We start from the raw sequence: 21,535 nt of genomic DNA, 5'->3' as shown, positions 1-21,535 counted from the left end.
AGTCTTTTACCTATCATCTTCACATCTGAATAGACTTTCTTCATACTGATCTACGCATATGTTTAAAACAATAGTCCTCACTTCCAGAAGTCACTGATACCCAGTGATCATTCAGTGACCCTTTCGGAAGTGTTAGTAGATGATCATTAACTGCCTTTTTCTTTTGACCTTGCCCTGAGATTCTTTAGATATTCATATAACCATCCCTTCTAATACTGCGGTATTCTAAAGCAAAGTCCTCACCACAAGTACTTCTTCTTCAGTTCCAAGAAAATCACCAATTTTGACAGTCTTAAGGTGTGCTAAGAAGCATGGAGGCACATGATCCAATTTCCAGTCCTCCTTGGTTAGTTCAATACCCTATATGATCATCAAATGAAAACATTTTAGCCATGTGGCAATTGTAAATACCTGCAAGAAATGCCTTCAGATAAAGACACTCTATTGGAGTTTGAGGAGATATCTGGGCTGGCTGTCAATCCATGTAAAAGTGAGGTTTTTTGTGCGGCTATCCCAGATGTTTTAAAGCAGCAGAATTTGAGTATTCTTCAGTTCAAAGAAGGGGTTTTACCTGTCAGATATCTTGGCATTCCCCTTATTGAAGGGAGGCTCAGTATGAAAGATTGTCAATCTTTCATAGACAAGATTCTAACCAGGATCAATGCTTGTTCAGTAATTAACTTATCATTTGCTGGCAGGTTACAGTTGCTGCTATCTGTTCTTTATAGTATTCAAAGATTCTGGTGAAGTATGTTCATTCTTCCTAAGAAGGTAATTGCTTCTATTGAACAAAGATTTAAATAGTTTATTTGGAAAAGGGGCAGGTATAGGTGGCAGCAGAGTGGCTTGGGATAAGGTGTGCTTACCAAAGCAAGAGGGAGGGCTTGGCTTGAAGAGAGTTTGGTCTTGGAATAAAGCTGCAGTGTTGAAGCTCATTTGGAAACTATTTACTCATAACTATGATTGTCTTAAGCTTTTAAATGATTCACTTGAGCACGTGAAAGCTTTTTTCTACTAACATATGAAGCTCATCTTGCAATATATATGTTATTCAACATATCATAACAGAAATTCCTTCAGAAGTATATTATTGGTCCTCTAAAAGGTTTTATAGCACACAACAGTTACAAAATAGCACATAACACCAAAGGGTTCCACAAAATTACCCAAATCAGTACCATCTCATCCTATAAAAGAATATTGCCAATACAATGGCCAAGTTCAACACCATGTATACACGCCACACCACTTAGTTGCAACTTGGAAGATAATCCCTAGCTCCTATCTTCACTCAAGTAAAAAAATTTGAAAGTATAAAAGAAGAATAAAAGACACAACTCTTAGATACTAGCACCAATCATTTCATACACTGTTAGAGAAGCCAGTCATGCAACATATATGTTGGGACAAAGTCACTAATTCTGGGTGGTATTTAATTGAAAGAGGCCATCTCTAGTCTGTGAAGCAATGTCGTTCACAGCACCTGGTCCGTGTGTGATGACAATGCGCCAATTTCTTTCATTGTGTCTAAATATTGAGTCACAAGAACCATGTCCAGGACATCCTTTACCGTAGTCCCAGGTACATTCACAGAGAAAGCAAGCACACTGTCCCTCAACCCAACTTCAATGGTCTGATGCTGGCATGCTTACCATGCTCAGTCTCCCTTGGCATGTTTTATTTGCAGGATTTTTTCTACTTTAGCCTTCTCATTAGCCACCACCTTCATTCTTGCAACAGTTCATTGCACATAAAAGGTCAATGACAGGTTAATTAGTATCCAAGGAAAAAGAAGTCAAACTTACTCACAGAGAGAGAGAGAGAGAGAGAGAGAGAGAGAGAGAGAGGAGAAACAATGTTCAATTCAAAATGAACTCTAACCGGCATTTATCTCACTCATAGTCCTCTTCACATGTTCATCAGGTTCAGTGTCCACAATAACCATTTGAACAATCTCAAATCCATAAGCTGACTCGGCCTATGCATTTAAAATTCAAAGATATTAAAAAGAAACAGATTTACCTTGCAACTTAACTAATACTAAACCAGATTAGCATGCAGAGAAATTCCTTTTCGAGTTCCTCTTCCATAGATTTTGCAATCTAATTCTTTTATTCAAAAACAGAATCTAGCACCAACTTAGGAACACTTGCTCTAATAACTAGAAGAATAGGGATATAAGCCTGTTAGTCTCTCCAAACGATATACAAATAGGTAAAATTGTCTCCAATGGAAACTATGACATAACAAGTATATGCATTGACAGTGACTAAAAACTTTCCCCAACCTTAAAGACATTATTCTACACAGCAAATTTCATAACTACTATAAGAAATTTTTTTTTACCTCTTTTTCCGTCACTATCCACCATTTGTCCTCTTAATATTCACACCAAATGCATTACCTCCATGGTCCTCTCCACATGGACATTATTGTTAATATAATCACTTTTCCAAGTCCAAGAAAGCATAGCATATACATAGCTAATCACAATGCTTTAAGCAAATCATAAAGAACATTAAAACATTAAACGATTATCCTATATAGTTGTTTCACTAAGAATAGAAATTTCAATTGTTTTGGCATAAACTTCAAAAAATCAACGTCAAGTTAGAAAAGAAGTCCATACTTCTCAACATAAACTTCAAAAGTCAACATCAAGTTCCTGAAACAACTTACGTAACAATTTGTGGAAACAAAATCAACAAAAATCACTAGGAACATATTTTCGATTCACTATGTTTCTAAGCTTTCCCTACAATCAATTTGTACTTTAGAAACTTATTGACAGAGTCCTCAACATATAAAAATGTAATGAAAATGCCAGCTCTTTTAAAATCTATTTCTTACATTTTTGCCAAGTTTCATTTAAGCATCATTATCCACAATCAATCATCAAATCCTAAACCTTAAGCTGTTGCTAAAACCGTGAGCTGAAAGAACCCTTAATATTAACAAAAAAATATTTTAAAGAGAGAAAGAACATATGAAAATTCAGGATAGAGAACAGACCAGCATAATCCCATCTCTGGTGGCAATAGAAACAATATCAGCACATGAAAGTACCCCCTAGCCAAGCCTTTTCAAGCTCCACCTAGATGAAATCAACATTATCAACACCTCTCAAGGTATGATTGGGTATGGAATGATTTTTATAACCTTTGTTGTCACCCAAAGGGACCAAAGCATCACAGTCCTGATCAAGAAAATTTCACAGAACATTAAGGTCAACTAATTAAATCCTGCAAATAAATGGCAAGAAATCAAAACACCAAGATTAAATCAGAATAACGAATCGATACTCCCAAAAATCATATTATAAAATTTTCTAACTTGTTTAATATTTTAATAAATAAAAAACTTCATACGCATACTAAGAATCACACTACACACAAGAATAGCAATACAAAAATTCACAAAGCCAACATAATTCAATATCAAAAGTCACTTCCTAGGTCATATATTAGGCAATGTAAAACAAATAAAACACCCACATCAACAGAAAGTAACAAATGTACATAAACCCACCCTAATAATGGAACTCGGCTTAATAATGAAACCCTACAAGAAACTGAAGGAAAAATTCTGGTTTTGTATCTCATACAAAACACATAGCGGAAGCAACAAACAAGGGTCTATTTCATTCATGATTGATAACGTGCACTCCATAAATTTCAGAATTTAAGAACAAGATAGCGTACCTTGGTGTGGAGAAATTCAAAACAAAGATTAGAAGCACTTGGGAACACTTTTAATCTTCACTCCAATTCCATTTTACGCCCAAGATGTGTGGTCTCTCAATCAGTTTTTCAAAGGGAGAATGAAAGTGTGTCTCACACTCTCTCACACACCGTTTCTTTTTCTTTTCTAATCTCTCCTAATAAAAATTATGTATGTTTCTCCCTTTATAACTAACTGATTATCTAATTGGGCTGGCCTATTGGGCCTTTCCAATTGGGTTTTAGTGTGTGGCTTGGAGTGGGACCAATAAGACACTAGCTCCAATGGGCCTTGGGCTTTTCCGTCAACTCTTGACAAGTCTAAAGTTACCATTAATTATATTTAATACCACTATATAAATATAATTGCACTCTAGGCCTTATTAATAAATTATATCCCAAGACTTTATTATACACGTAACCCCTTCATAAAATATTCGTAGTAACACAAAGTCATAAATGTAGACTGTCACTTTGTAAATTACTACATCTTATCCTTGAGTACCCGGTTTAATTCTTTAAAGTTATTCATTATATATTTATGAAATCCAATTTCATAAATATATACTTTAGTAATTTCTTACTAAAGTGGTTAGGCCTAACTCTCTGAATAACTGAAACCATTAAGCTTATCTCAAGGGAATATTTTATATCTCCATCAAGAGACTATGAATTCCATCTTGAGAATATATGTTCCATCAACACTAAATGTGGTTGCCCAACATACTGAGATTTTGACCGTCACTTCAGATCTCACTCCTGATATGTCAAAGCAACCTACACTTCATGATCAGGTCCATTATTCTCTCAGAATTAAGAGTTCATGCAAATAGAAGTCGTGAGATTTATTATTCATTTGACAGTCATTAGGAGAACAATAAATCTCACGGTCCTGTTCAATATGTTTTAACTCTTAAAACATATCAACATATCAACTAGAAGTCTCCACTTCCATGATCAAGACAAATCATCGTAGTTGACACGTTATAGTCTTCGCAGATGAAATGCCCAATTTCATCACCGACTACGAACTATAAATTATGAGTTTACAAAGAACTTATGATTTACATTTTCTGTGACTTTTCACATAAATCACATACAATGCATCTCATGGACTATATGATAATGTCCCATATTCATGTTACCATTATTTTAGATAATAATAAAATAACTTTATCAATCACAATATTAAGTCATACATCATGTCTTACATAATGTCATACATAATATCATACATAGCATCATACAATAGGATTTAAGGGCACTAATCCTAACAATCTCCCACTTGCCCTAAAGACTATTGTGCACTAATCTAATTCCCATTCCCTCCAAATGTGATTCGAAAGTCCTTTGAGGCAAGGCTTTGGTAAAGGGATCTGCTAGATTATTTGCACTTTCAATCTTTGCTACCACAACATCTCCACGAGCAACAATGTCGCGAATGATGTGGTACTTCCTCTCAATGTGCTTTCCTTTCTTGTGATTCCTTGGATCTTTGGATTGTGCAACCGCTCCACTATTGTCACAAAACAATGTGATGGGAACTTGCTCCATTCTCACAACACAAAGATCAGAAAAGAATTTCTTGAGCCAAACAGCCTCCTTTGTTGCTTCACAAGCAGCAACATACTCGGCTTCCATGGTGGAGTCCGCAATACAAGATTGCTTAACGCTCCTCCAACTTATGGCTCCACCTCCCAAGGTGAAAACACGCCCTGAAGTGGATTTTCTGAAATCTAGATCGTGAAAATGCGAATCTATAACCAATGGGAATCAAATCCTCACTATGGTAAACAAGCATATAATCTCTCGTTCTCCTTAAGATACTTGAGAATATGCTTTACGGCTTTGCCAATGTTTTGGTCCCTGGATTTGGTTGATATCGGGCCGACCATGCCAATTGAATAACAAATATCGGTTTAGTGCAAAGCATGGCATACATGAGACTTCCCTCGTAAGCATAAGGAACTTGTCTCATCATATTTTCTTCCTCTTGAGTGTTAGGCCTTTGGTCGTCTGACAGAGGAATTTCATCTCTAAAAGGAAGCAATCCTTTCTTGGAGTTTTGCATGCTAAACCGTTCTAGGATCTTATCTATATATCCAGCTTGTGATAAGCCTAACATCTTATTCTTGCGATCTCGCCAAAGCTTGATCCCTAGAATAAAGTTAGCCTCACCCAAGTCCTTCATATCAAATTGGCTTGACAACCAAACTTTAACCGATGACATTACCCCTACATCATTCCCAATGAGTAGAATATCATCAACATAAAGCACTAGGAACATTACTACTTTGTCTCAATTCCTTTTGTACACACATGGTTCATCAAGATTTTGTTCAAAACCAAATGACTTGATTGCTTGATCAAATCTGATGTTCCATGACCTAGATGCTTGTTTAAGTCCATAAATGGACCTATTCAACTTGCATACCATATGCTCTTGGTTCTTCGCTATGAAACCTTCTGGTTGCAACATGTATATTTCTTCTTCAAGATTGCCACTAAGAAATGCAGTCTTGACATCCATTTGCCAAATCTCATAATCATAATGAGTAGCAATGGATAAGAGAATTCTGATAGATTTAAGCATGGCTACTGGCGAAAAAGTTTCATCATAATCAATACCTTCTTTTTGTGTATACCCTTTCGCCACTAGTCTTGCTTTAAAGGTTTCAACCTTTCCATCTATCCCTCTCTTTCTCTTGTAAACCCATTTGCAACCAACAGGTTTAATGCCGTTAGGCGCCTTTACAAGATCCCACACATGATTGGAATCCATAGAATCCAATTCAGATTTCATAGCTTGGACCCAATGATGTGCATCTATATCATTCATTGCTTGATCATAAGTGTAAGGATCCGATTCAGCCTCTTCTGAGATAGCCTCATAAGTTTCTCCCAAACCTATGAATCTTATAGGAGGCCGAACAATTCTCCCACTACGACGAGGCACTGTGTACTAGACATCTCATGAGTAGTATCTTGTGGTGTATCTAATACGATCCACATCATCCCTAGTTTCATCCATTGGTTGTTCAACTATCGGTTCATTCATTTCAGCCAAGACAACTCTACTTCTATGAGTAAAATTATTCATATAGTCGTTTTCCAAGAATTTGGCATTTGTGCTAACAAACACTCTATTATCCTTATGACTATAGAATAAACCTCCAAGCTGTTCCTTTTGGATACCCTACAAAAAATACCACTTTCCGTTTTAGATTGTAACTTGTCAGACTTTCCTTTCAACACATGTACGGACAACCCCAAATGTGGAGATGTCTCATACTAGGCTTTCGCCCATTCCACAACTCTACGGGTGTTTTAGGAATAGACTTCGAAGGTACTAAATTCAAGATACATTGCGTATTTAAGGCATATCCCCAAAAAGAAATTGGTAGAGTCGAATAACTCAACATGGACCTAACCATATCTAAAGAGTCCTATTCCTTCTTCTCGCTACACCATTTGTTGTGGAGTTCAGTGTGCAGTCAATTGGGATATAATCCCATTTTCAGTCAAGTAATCCTTGAAATCACCAAGAAGGTATTCGCCACCTTGATCAGATCGAATGACCTTTATGTGTTTACCCAATTGATTTTCAACTTTAGCCCTAAACTCTTTGAACTTTTCAAAGGCTTCGGACTTCCGTTTCATTAGGTACACATAACCAAATCTAGAGTAATCATCAGTGAAAGTAATGAAATACTCATAGCCACCTCTTGCTTGAATTGACATAGGACCACATACATCTGAATGTACTAGTTCTAGCAAATCTTGGGCTCTTCTACCATTTGCATTAAAAGGTCGTTTGGTCATCTTACCTTCTAAACAAGATTCGCAAACTGGAAGACCATCAAAGTCCATGGGCTGTAAAAGTCCATCTTTGATTAGTCTTTGAATCCTACTTGAATTAATATGACCTAAACGCAAGTACCATAGATATGCATCACTAGTAGAAGGAAACTTTCTCTTCAATGATTTCACATGAGAGTTACTATCTAATTCAGAATTGTATAATTCATACTTATCAGGAGTTAAAATATAAAGAACATCCACAATATTGCCAGAACAGATAAACATTTTATCCTTCTTTATTACAACATTGTCTTTCAGGATAACACAATATCCATGTTTACCTAAGTAAGTTGCAGAAATTAAATTCCTACGAACATTAGGTACATACAAACAGTCTTCCAATATTAAAACTCTAGACTTAAAACACAAATTAAACACTCCAACAGCTTCAACCGGAATCTTGCTCCCATCAGCCAAAGTAAGAAATAGTTCTCCCTCATTCAACTGGTCTCCTGGAACCCTGCAAAGAATTGCGGATATGATTAGTACAACCCCGAATCCACACACCAGGGAATATGTTGGATTCTGTACCAAACATATTTCAAGAAGAAATGAACTTTTTCATACCCTTATTCTTGTAGGCCTTGAATGTTGGACAATTCCTTTTCCAATGTCCTTTCTCACCACAATGGAAACACTTTCCTTTGGTTTTCTTTCCTTTGTTGGCAACCCCAAGGCAATTTGTTTACCATCTTTCTTAGTGAAGTCCTTCTTCTTCTTCTTCTTACCCTTGCCTTTCGACTTAGGTTGAGAAGTAGAAGCTTCACCCACATTGACTTCAACACTAGAAGTACCAAGGATGCCTTCCGCGCCACTAACTCATTCATTAATTCGGACAAAGAATAAATCTTTTTGTTCATATTATAATTGAGTCTGAATTCCTTGAATGATTCCTGTAGTATTTGGAGTATCATATCCACTTGGGATTCTCCATCAATGTCGGCACCTAAAACTTCTAATGTGTTCAGATTAGCAATCATCTTAAGACAATGCTCTCTCACTAAACTTCCTGCAGCCATTTTGGTATTATAAATTTGCCTCATGGTTTCTTGCCTTGCAGAACGGCCTTGCTCACCAAACATCTCCTTCAGACTATGCATTATGTCCGAAGCAAGTTCTACATCCTGCATTTGATGATGTAGAACATTTGAGATAGATGCTAGGATGTAGCACTTGGCCATCTCATTAGATTTTTGCCAACGATCATATCGCTGTTTTTCCTCAAGAGGAGCATCTAATGAAGGAAATTTAGGACATGGTTGAGTAAGCACATATTTGTGCTCTTCAGCAGTAAGAACAATATCCAAATTTCTTTTCCAGTCAACATAGTTGGATCCAGTCAGTTTGTTTTGGTTCAAAATAGAAACAAGTGGGCTAAATGATGCCATGATAAAATCTGAAAATAATAAACATGAATATAATAAGTAAATTGGACATTATCAATTTAGCATAAAAGCATATAATATGGAACCTTAATAAAACCATAAAATAATATATGCAACGACAACCCAATCTCATATTCAATATCCCTCAGCATAGAGTGAACATAAAATACTATGATTGATTGAGAACTATTCTCATTATTAGTACTATCATGATAACTCTTATCAAATACTAATAATATGCCGTTTTATATTTAGCCTCTAAATAATAATAGTAAGAACTTAGCATAGAAGATACTATAATACTTAGTCTAGTGTATACCATTGTCTAGAATCATGTGTAACCACATTTCATCCCTTTAACAGGCTTATTTTGTAGTACCATGATAAAACACCCTCCGCATGGAATGCAAAACTCGAAGCTAAGACAAGGTGTTTATCAAACCACTATAAACCAGAAAATTCAATCTTGTAGGACCATGAAATAAATACTCTCCGCATGGAATGCTAAGCTCGAGGCAAAGACAAAATATCTATTTCACACTACAATGAATCAACAATGGAGGCCGTGAGATCCAACCATTGTATCTCTCTCCCACTAGATATTTTAAAATAAAGGTTTTTTAAGATCAAGAATGATAATAATGCTAGACACGTGAAAAACATAATCCTAATCTCATTAGGAATAAATTTCATAACCCTAGCATTAATATATATAAATATATATAACGTAATACAAACCTTTATTATATATAAAAATTTATATTATATTATATATAATATAATATACAAATTAATATATATATATATATATATATATATATATATATATATAACTTGCTGATGGTGGACTCTTACTTTAATGCATGCAAGATGGCCAAATCAACTATTATATATATAAAACTTACTGATGGTCAGAACGTAAGAATCCTTACGGATTCACTTTTCCAATTGGAAGTTTACATGCGGATTCAATATATGCAATCCGTACCGTTTGGAAGTTAATATCTTTGAAACCGCTATTCAAAATGTTTAATCCGTACATGACAATTTAAGGCACCGCATCATTCAAACGTAGGATATTTTTATGCAATCTCATATTCTTCCATTAACGGTTATTGAATCTATGACCAATCCGTGCACATGTAGAACAATATATCACATATATTTATCAATGCACACAAGATTTATGAAACAATATCTTTATGCAGAAATTAAAAAACACAAAGATAACGGTTTTCTTAAATTCTAAAATTCAATCACACGCTATACAATCATGATATGAAAACCTGGCTCTGATACCAATTGAAGGAAAAATTCTGGTTTTGTATCTCATACAAAACACATAGCGGAAGCAACAAACAAGGGTCTATTTCATTCATAATTGATAACGTGCACTCCATAAATTTCAGAATTTAAGAACAAGATAGCGTACCTTGGTGTGGAGAAATTCAAAACAAAGATTAGAAGCACTTGGGAACACTTTTAATCCTCACTCCAATTCCATTTTACGCCCAAGATGTGTGGTCTCTCAATCAGTTTTTCAAAGGGAGAATGAAAGTGTGTCTCACACTCTCTCACACACCGTTTCTTTTTCTTTTCTAATTTCATCTAATAAAAATTCTGTATGTTTCTCCCTTTATAACTAACTGATTATCTAATTGGGCTGGCCTATTGGGCCTTTCCAATTGGGTTTTAGTGTGTGGCTTGGAGTGGGACCAATAAGACACTAGCTCCAATGGGCCTTGGGCTTTTCCGTCAACTCTTGACAAGTCCAAAGTTACCATTAATTATATTTAATGCCACTATATAAATATAATTGCACTCTAGGCCTTATTAATAAATTATATCCCAAGACTTTATTATACACATAACCCCTTCATAAAATATTCGTAGTAACACAAAGTCATAAATGTAGACTGTCACTTTGTAAATTACTACATCTTATCCTTGAGTACCCGGTTTAATTCTTTAAAGTTATTCATTATATATTTATGAAATCCAATTTCATAAATATATACTTTAGTAATTTCTTACTAAAGTGGTTAGGCCTAACTCTCTGAATAACTGAAACCATTAAACTTATCTCAAGGGAATATGTTATATCTCCATCAAGAGACTATGAATTCCATCTTGAGAATATATGTTCCATCAACACTAAATGTGGTTGCCCAACATACTGAGATTTTGACCATCACTTCAGATCTCACTCCTGATATGTCAAAGCAACCTACACTTCATGATCAGGTCCATTATTCTCTCAGAATTAAGAGTTCATGCAAACAGAAGTCGTGAGATTTATTATTCATTTGACAGTCATTAGGAGAACAATAAATCTCACAGCGGTCCTGTTCAATATGTTTTAACTCTTAAAACATATCAACATATCAACTAGAAGTCTCCACTTCCATGATCAAGACAAATCATCGTAGTTGACACGTTATAATCTTCGCAGATGAAATGCCCAATTTCATCACCGACTACGAACTATAAATTATGAGTTTACAAAGAACTTATGATTTATATCTTCTATGACTTTTCACATAAATCACATACAATGCATCTCATGGACTATATGATAATGTCCCATATTCATGTTACCATTATTTTAGATAATAATAAAATAACTTTATCAATCACAATATTAAGTCATACATCATGTCTTACATAATGTCATACATAATATCATACATAGCATCATACAATAGGATTTAAGGGCACTAATCCTACAAGAAACATGATTGAAACAAAAGGTATCTAATTCAAAATATAGAGGAAATAAAAGGAAGCACTAGAGTAATTAACACCACCATAAAATAAATAAATAAATAAAACCCACTCTTCACGCAATCCAACCAACAAGATCTTTAATCAGTAAAACGAAGGTAATATTACAAGGATGTAATATTACAGGTAGGACCTGAATTCTTAGAATCACAGACACATGTCAGAAAAAGAAAATGCATCTTCAATTAGATATTCTACATTTCAAAATAATGTATACGAATGGCTCAATCAAACGATATCCAAAACAGTAAAATTCTCAAAAGTTTTATTTAGATTTTTCGAATTATAAAAAAAATGAAGTTGATCAACAACAAATGTAGAAACCAAAAATTATAATTGACACAAACCCATATTCCTTCACCATTTACCTTTGTGGTTTGAACATGATTTAAGCAGGATAATTAAGAAAGGCCAAGGACCCCTTTGTTAATCCATGAGAACCCATAAAAACAGACGAGAGTTTTACATACGTCTTCCAAGGGTTCACCATTTACTTGGGGATGAAACCTTGTAAGTATATGAGTATCAAGTAGACAAACCCTTGCACAAAGGAGAAATACCAACCATAATTGTAAACCAAGAAAGTAAGTAAATATACAGATAAAATTGACAAATGAACAAATTAAAATGATGCACAAGACTTAAATTTTAACTAAATTGAAGCCAATTATACACATATCCTAAGATTAGCCAAAAAATACATGTCAGTACTTATACAAGAAATGGGTTTCATTTCAAGTAATTTGCTATTCATAGAATGAGGTAAATGGGGGAAGTCAAATACCAATTAAACAGTTACCCTGAGAACAAAGAGATAACAATACAAAAGGCCTAGCACTGACAAACCTTTAGAAAATTTGTAGTACAACCAATGAATTTGACAAATTTCGCGAAAAGCTGAAGCCTACAGTGCAAATTGCAAAAGCCTTACACCTCTATTTAGTTACAGAGAAGAGGTGGGAAAAGTGAAGGGAATTCAAACTTTTGGTTCCCAAAATTTCCCATCAATTTAAACCCAGGGAAACAAAAATCAGTAAACCCCCACTCAGATTTATAGTTATCATTTTTTTCAAATCCAAAACAACACAAAACAATGAAATTTGAGATTCCATTTTAATCTCTTTTTCCAATACATTCTAAGCAACCAAACAGAGGATACCAAAAGTATAAAATGCATGCAAGATTAATTAACCATAAAAAAATCGACAATCACCAAAATGATAAATAGCCATCAAACCAAACCCCAAACAGACACAAATCCTCCATCTGTATAAAACACATGTATATATTCTTGCAAGTTATGCTATGCCATCCATAAGTAGTTTGTAGTTTTTGGCTGGTAATCTCAATTGCAAGCCATATCACTTACCCCTAGACATCTTTGATTTTATAACTAGGAGCAATAATGACAATGGTAGCCATCTACAAATTTTGACAATTAAAGTTAACTACATCATTAATAAATTCAACATAATGATGCTGAATAGCATGGCTGCTTCATGGTGAAACTATCAGACAACTGGGCTACTAGCCGCTGCCATCATTCTTGTCTTCGATGCCCCATTGGAGGAGATCATGGTCAATAATGAGTTTTATAAAGTGGTTTATGGTGGTTGTTACTACAATATTGGTGTTAACTCTCCAGGTTGGCTGATTAATAAGCATTTTTAGAATTCAATAAGAATGAGCTAGAATTTATTTTTATCTTCAAATTTTATTTTCAACATATATCAGCAAGGGTGTAGTTGTTGGGGTTTATGACCTAAAATCCAATTTATTGGCATGTCATAAATAATTAAATTGTTTAATTATATGAGACTATCTATAAATGAACTAATGAGACATTATCTTAGTCTATGAGATGCATAGTATGTGATTTATGTGAAAAGTCACAAAAGATATAAATCACAAGTTCTTTGTAAACTCAGAATTTTAGTTCGTAGTCGGTGATGAAATTAGGCATTTCATCTGTGAAGACTATAACATATCAACTAAGATGATTTGTCTTGATCGTGGAAGTGGAGACTTCTAGTTGGCATGTTGATATGTTTTAAGAGTTAAGATATATTGAATTGGACCGCAGTGAGATTTATTATTCTTCTAACGACTGTCAAATGAATAATAAATCTCATGACCTCTATTTACATCAACTCTAAATCTTGAGAAAATAATGGAGCTAATCATGAGATGTAGGTTGCTTTGATATATCAAGAGTGAGATCTATTAGTCACGGTCAAAACCTTAGTATGTTGGGCAGCCACAATTAGTGTTAATGGAACATATATTCTCAAGACGGAATTCATATTCTTTTAACGGAGATACAAAATATTTCCTTGAGATAAGTTTAACAGGTTTGGTTATTCAGAAAGTTGGGCCCAACCACTTTAGTAAGGAGTTACTAAAGTATATATTTATGGAATTGGATTTCATAAATATATGATGAATAATATAAAGGATTAAACCAGGTACTCAAGGATTAAGATGTAGTAATTTTCAAAGTGGCAGTCAACATTCATGACTTTGTACTACTACGAATATCTTAATGAAGGGGTTGCATGTATAATAAAGTCTTGGGATATAATTTATTAATAAGGTCTAGAGTGCAATTATATTCATATAGTGGTATTGAATATAATTAATGGTAATTTTGGACTTGTCAAGAGTTGACAGAAAAGACCAAGGCCCATTGGAGCTAGAGTCTTATTTGTTCCCTTTTAGTCTCACTCCAAGCCACATACTAGAGCCCAATTGGAATGACCCAAAAGGCTAGACCAATTAGATAATCAGTTATATATAAGGAGAGAAAACATACAAAATTTCAGAAGCCTTTTTATAAGTATTTTTCATTAAGATTATACAAGGAATGAAATGGTTGGTATGTGAGTGTTGGACACTCTCTTATTCTGTCCTTGGAAATTGATTGAAAGACCACACTTCTTGGGCGTTATTGGAATTGGAGTGAAGATTAAAGTGTTTCCAAGTATTTCTAGTCTTTTGTTTTGGATTTCACCGCTTCAAGGTACGCTCTATTATTCCTTAAATTCTGAAACATACATAGTACATGTTATCAATTGCGACTGAAGTAGATCCGTTTATTTTCCACTGCGTGTGCTTTGTATGAGATACAAACATGTATTTATCCAACAGTAGTTACGAGTTCATTGAAGGGATTTTGGTCAAAAGATGTTTCTGCAATTAATCTGGCTATAATAAAGGACGAGAAATCAATCATCTAGAAGGTCAACCAGTGAAATGTTGGATGAAGGTAGCAAAGTCGAAACAGTACCATTGAGCTGTAGCCACTAGCTCAATTGGCAACTCCTCCCCTAGTAGAATAAGGTGAAAGTGGGTTCAAGACCCATTGGGTGTACATGACTTACCAATTAAAAAAAAAGTCAAAACAATGAAATTACAGTAATTGTAATGGCTATAAAGGTATTGTTTGACAACTAGAAGGGGAATAAAGTTGCTCATAAAGTAATCAAAGAGTGTTGAAGTATAGTGAACACCAGGTTGTCATCAAAGACCATTCATATTAAGTCTGTTAGAAGACCAATAAGTTCTAGCTCAAATGGCAGGTCCTCCTCCATGTAAGGGCAAGGTGGAGGGCAAACCCCCACTCAGATGTATAGTTATCATTTTTTTCAAATCCAAAACAACGCAAAACATTGAAATTTGAGATTCCATTTTATTCTCTTTTCCCAATACATTCTAAACAACCAAACAGAGGATTCCAAAATTATGAAATGCATGCAAGATTAAATAACCATAAACAAAATGACCAATCACCAAAACGATAAATACCCATCAAAACCAAACCCCAAACAAACACAAATCCTCACAAAAAATCAATAAAAATGCGAACTTTAGCAAATTCTCCAAATAGAATAGAGGGGAAAAAAAATAAAAAGTTAACTTGGAATGAACAAACCTCACAAATGCCATCATCAAGAAATTTTGGTGAAAAAATGAAGCACAAATCAAAAAAATTTGGGGAAATTTCAAACCAACTCTAAAGTGACTGGAATGGGTTTCAATCGTCGTTGTGTAAAACCCCTTTCCTTGCACCGGCGAGGTCAATTAATGGTGAGGTCCTTCCTGAAAATGGAGCGAAGTTGAAGAGAGAGGAAAGAGAGCATGGTCGAGAGAGAAAGGGAATGCAGGACAACAAATAAACAATGGATTTCTTTTGTTTGGTGAGAACAATTCCCTCGCTAGAGCTAGTGAGGAACCGTTCATGGGTTAGGGATCTATTTCTTCTTTTGTGGATTTTGCTTAGGGTTCTGTTTAGTAATCATCGCTCTAGATAGGTTTTTATGGATGGTTTGAACGAGAAGAATTCGAGAGACGAAACTAGAGAGAAGTGTAGAATATAGAAAAACTGAGAAAGGAGAAGAAAGTCAGAGATTCAGAAACTGAGAGCAAAGACTGAAAATTTTTTATTATACGAAAGTGCAGCCACACATGACAGTGGTACTACACAATGCAAAGAGAGTAACATTAAATGTGAGAAAAAATAAGACAATTAGGAAATGTGTTAAAAGTGCAGTTATATGTAATGCCGGTGTTGCACAATGTAAGGATAGTACCATTAAATGTGAGAAAAAAAATCACCGAATTTGACAAAAGTACAATTACATGTGATGTTGGTAATGTACAATGTGAGGATGGTACCATAAAATGTCAGAAAAAAAGAGAACCACCGAATGTGATAAAAGTACAGTCACATGTGATGTTGGTACTATGTAATGTAAGGCTAGTACCATAAAATGTGAGAAAAAAAAATAAGAGAACCGCCAAATGTGACAAAAGTACAGTCACATGTGATATTGGTACTACACAATGTGAGGTTGGTACCATAAAATGTGAGAAAAAAAATAAGGGAACCACCTAATGTGACAAAAGTACAGTTACATGTAATGTTGGTATTACACAATGTGAGGATAGTACCATAAAATGTGAGAAAAAAAAAACCATCGAATGTGACAGAAGTACAGTCACATGTAATGCTGGTACTGCACAATGTGAGGATAGTACCATTAAATGTGAAAAAAAACACAAAGGAACTACCGAATATGACAAAAGTACAGTCACATATGATGTTGGTATTGCGTAATATGAGGATGGTATTATAAAATATGAGAAAAAAATAAGGGAACCACCGAATGTGACAAAAGTACAGTCATATATGATATTGGTACCGCACAATGTGAGGATGGTACCATAAAATGTAAGAAAAAAATAAAGGAACCATCGAATGTGACAAACGTACAGTCACATGTGATGTTGGTACCGCGCAATGTGAAGATGGTACCATAAAATATGAAAAATTAATAAGGGAACAACTGAATGTGATAAAAGTGCAGTCACATGTGATGTTGGTACTGTGCAATGTGAGGATAGTACCATCAAATGTGAGAAAAAAATAAAGGAACCACCGAATGTGACAAAAATACAGTCACATGTGATGTTGGTACTACACAATGTGAGAATGGTATCATTAAATGTGAGAAAAAATAAAGGAACCACCAAATGTGACAAAAGTACAGTCACATGTGATATTAGTACTGCACAATGTGAGGATAGTACCATCATATGTGAGAAAAAAAATAAGAGAACCACCGAATGTGACAAAAGTACAGTCACATGTGATGTTGATACTGCACAATGTGAGGATGGTACCATCAAATATGAGAAAAAATAAGGGAACTACCGAATGTGACAAAAGTATAGTTACATGTGATGTGAGTACTACACAATGTGAGGATGGTACCATCAAATGTGATGTTTTGGTAACCTAGTATAGCAAGTTGCCTACTAGTGGGTACCGTACTCTCCAAAAAAAAAAAAAAGGGTACGCTAGAGTTACCCAAAATTATAAAACTGTTTAAAAAGAACTATTTACTCTACTCTTTAAAACTGTTTTTCAAAAATTCAAAATTTTTTTTTTTGAAAACTGTACTTAAAAAAATATATCTATTTTCTAAAACAGGGCTGAAACATTAAAAAAATAAAAAATAAAAAATAAAGAAAAAATGTTTTCAAAAGAAGTTTTTCCAAAGTGTTTTTTAAATGTTTTCAAAGGCATTTCTCAAATATGTCAAAAAAAAAATTTTAAAAAGAGGTACATGTTTTCAAAAAGGGGTTTTTTTTTTTTAAGGGAAAAACGTTTTCATGAAACACTTTTACCACGTAAAAAATGTTTTCTAAGAAAAATGTGCTTTTCCAAATTAATAAAGTTAACGGTGTAATTTTTATTTTCAAGCTTTTTCTTAGAATAGTGGTAGTTTATGAATTTGTGTTTAAGGCTCATTCTCTTGAGTTTTTGAAAATATTTTCAAGTTTTTTCTTAGAATAGTGGTAGTTTGTGGATTTATTGGAGTTATTATTCATATGATAGTTATACGTAAATATTTACTCACATGTATATATGTATATTGTTTGCAAAAATCTTTTAAAAAAATAAAATCAAAATGTCAAGTATTCTATTTCTTCATAAAAAAATTAACGTTTAGAATAAATTAAAATAAGGTACTATCTTCAGATAGGCATTGTAGGGTACTTAACACCTTTCCCACACATAATCAAACTTCCGAGTCCAATATCTTTGGTTCAAAAGCTTTTAGTTTAGTCTAATTAATGAACCTTTAAAATATGGTTTAGTTAATTAGGTAACTTAAAATAGCTTAGACATCTAGGTGACCAATCGCATCTAATACAAAACCAATTATTGGTGCGTGACTCCTAAAATAAAAAAAAGAAAAAAAGACTCGTACACACCCCACTCTAAATATACTGAAGAGGATAAAAGTATGAGACGGATCTTTCTTTAAAAAGAACGACGGAGTGTGGTCGACGGATTGATACCGCAAGGATACATACCGGACGGATCCAACATTTAGTATCCGTCCAGCATGATTAGTTATCATAAATTCTTAATTGTACGTCACACGATATGTTTGACGTGGCTTTGCTTTATCTCCACACAAGCGTGCACACCGGGAGTTCTTGCGTTACACATTTGACCATAATAAAAAGACTCCTATATGGAAAAGAGCTCAAAAAGGAATGGAGAGTAAAAAGAAGTATTATCCTAAAAGGAAAAGGTTTCCTGACCAAGGCAGGAATGATAACCCTACACCAATATAAATACCCCAGAAACCCTAGCATCAAGGTACGCATAATTATCTCGACTCTAGCACTCTAGGGTTGTAAAAAAAGACTCTAACTTGACCTTCGGAGGATTTTTGGCCGGCACCACACCGGTGCTCTCTTTTAAGTCCTCTATCTTCTTTTTGCAGGTGTTTCTTTGGTTTGAGGAATGCTTGCAGCTTACTGGTGATTTTTTTGGCTTCATCAATTGGCGCCGTCTGTGGGGAGGATTATTTAGCCTTTGCTCTATTCCTGAGACAAAAAGTTGCATGGTACTCACTCGATCGATAGCAACAACCAACAATCAAGGCGACGAACCGCCCGCCATAGCTCTAGAGAGACAAGTCCAGACGCTTGCAGCGGTGGTTGAGCGCCTCACCAAGCAGAATCATGATTTAGAAGAGCAACTACGACAAAGGAATGCACACCAAAGTGCACTTGAGGAAGACCAGGAAGGTGCTAGTCCGGAAGGAAGGAACGCGGAAGGGCCTGAGGGTAGCAACATTCCGGCTAGACCGGAGCGATAGGAGACCAACCGACCATCTGTCTCGGACACCTTGCCGACTCACATAGTAGCTGAGATGCAGGAGATGAGGGAACGTATGGATGTGATGATGAACGCCCTTAGAGGACAAGTCTCCAGCGACCTGGACGACCTAGTCCATAGAACAGATTCGCCTTTCACAACGCTTGTGAATTCATGCCCCCTTCCTCCAAAGTTTCGCATGCCTCACGTGGAGAATTATGACGAATCCAAGGACCCATTGGATCACTTGGAATCTTTCAGAACCCTAATGCATCTTCAGGGCATACCAGACGAAATCATGTGCAGGGCTTTTCTCACCTCTTTGAAAGGGCCTGCGAGGGATTGGTACAGTAGGCTAACGCCTAATTCCATCAGCACTTTTAAGGAATTGGGCGCACAGTTCATATCACACTTTATTGGCAATCACCGGCATAAGAAGTCTATTATGTGTTTATTGAATATTAAGCAACGAGAAGATGAGACCTTAAGATCATACATAGCCCACTTTAACAAGGAAGCCCTCTCGATAGACGAGGCAGATGACAAGATACTTGTGGCAGCATTCACAAACGGGCTACGAAAGGGTAAGTTCTTGTTTTCTCTGTACAAGAATGACCCAAAGACTATGTCCGATGTGTTTTACAGGGTGACGAAGTATATGAACGCAGAGGATGCCTTGCTAGCTCGAGAGTGTTAGGATTTGTGACCTTAAATCCTATTGTATGATGCTATGTATGACATTATGTATGACATGATGTATGACTTAATATTGTGATTGATAAAGTTATTTTATTATTATCTAAAATAATGGTAACATGAATATGGGACATTATCATATAGTCCATGAGATGCATTGTATGTGATTTATGTGAAAAGTCACAGAAGATGTAAATCACAAGTTCTTTGTAAACTCATAATTTATAGTTCGTAGTCGGTGATGAAATTGGGCATTTCATCTGCGAAGACTATAACGTATCAACTAAGATGATTTGTCTTGATCATGGAAGTGGAGACTTCTAGATGATATGTTGATATGTTTTAAGAGTTAAGTCATATTGAACAGGGCCGCTGTGAAATTTATTATTCTCCTAACGACTGTCAAATGAATAATAAATCTCACGACTTCTATTTGCATGAACTCTTAATCCTGAGAGAATAATGGACCTGATCATGAGGTGTAGGTTGCTTTGATATATCAGGAGTGAGATCTAAAGTGATGGTCAAAACCTCAGTATGTTGGGCAGCCATATTTAGTGTTGATGGAACATATATTCTCAAGATGGAATTCATAGTCTCTTAATGGAGATATAAAATATTCCCTTGAGATAAGTTTAATGGGTTCAGTTATTCAAAGAGTTAGGCCTAACCACTTTAGTAAGAAATTACTAAAGTATACATTTATGAAATTGGATTTCATAAATATATAGTGAATAACTTTAAAGAATTAAACTGGGTACTCAAGGATAAGATGTAGTAATTTACAAAGTGGCAGTCTACATTTATGACTTTGTGTTACTACGAATATTTTATGAAGGGATTGCATGTATAATAAAGTCTTGGGATATAATTTATTAATAAGGCCTAGAGTGCAATTATATTTATATAGTGGTATTAAATATAATTAATGGTAACTTTGGACTTGTCAAGAGTTGACGGAAAAGCCTAAGGCCCATTGGAGCTAGTGTCTTATTGGTCCCTTTTGGTCCCACTCCAAGCCACACACTAAAGGCCTATTGGAAAGGCCCAATTGGCCAACCCAATTAGATAATCAGTTAGTTATAAAGGGAGAAACATACATCATTTTGATGAGTAAAAAAAAAAAGAAATAAGAAACGGTGTGTGAGAGAGTGTGAGACACACTTTCATTCTCCCTTTGAAAACTGATTGAGAGACCACACATCTTGGGCGTAGAGGAGAATTGGAGTGAAGATTTAAAGTGTTCCCAAGTGCTTCCAATCTTTGTTTTGAATTTCCCCATACCAAGGTACGCTATCTGGTTCTTAAATACTGAAATTTACATAATGTACGTTATCAATCATGAATGAAATAGATCCATGTTTGTTGCTTCCGCTATGTGTTTTGTATGAGATACAAGACCAGAATTTTTC

The 21,535-nt window shown here is 35.0% G+C and overlaps 1 pseudogene; it reads right to left on the bottom strand.

Moving 5' to 3' along the window:
• Nucleotides 1-1,415: 1,415 nt before the first annotated feature.
• Nucleotides 1,416-2,410, bottom strand: LOC142605934 (hypersensitive-induced response protein 1-like; annotated as a pseudogene).
• Between the last annotated feature and the right edge of the window lie 19,125 nt (nt 2,411-21,535).

This window comes from Castanea sativa, chromosome 8, assembly GCF_040712315.1.
Source record: "Castanea sativa cultivar Marrone di Chiusa Pesio chromosome 8, ASM4071231v1".
Taxonomy (NCBI): domain Eukaryota; kingdom Viridiplantae; phylum Streptophyta; class Magnoliopsida; order Fagales; family Fagaceae; genus Castanea; species Castanea sativa.
This window is presented reverse-complemented; position numbering and strand designations above follow the sequence as displayed.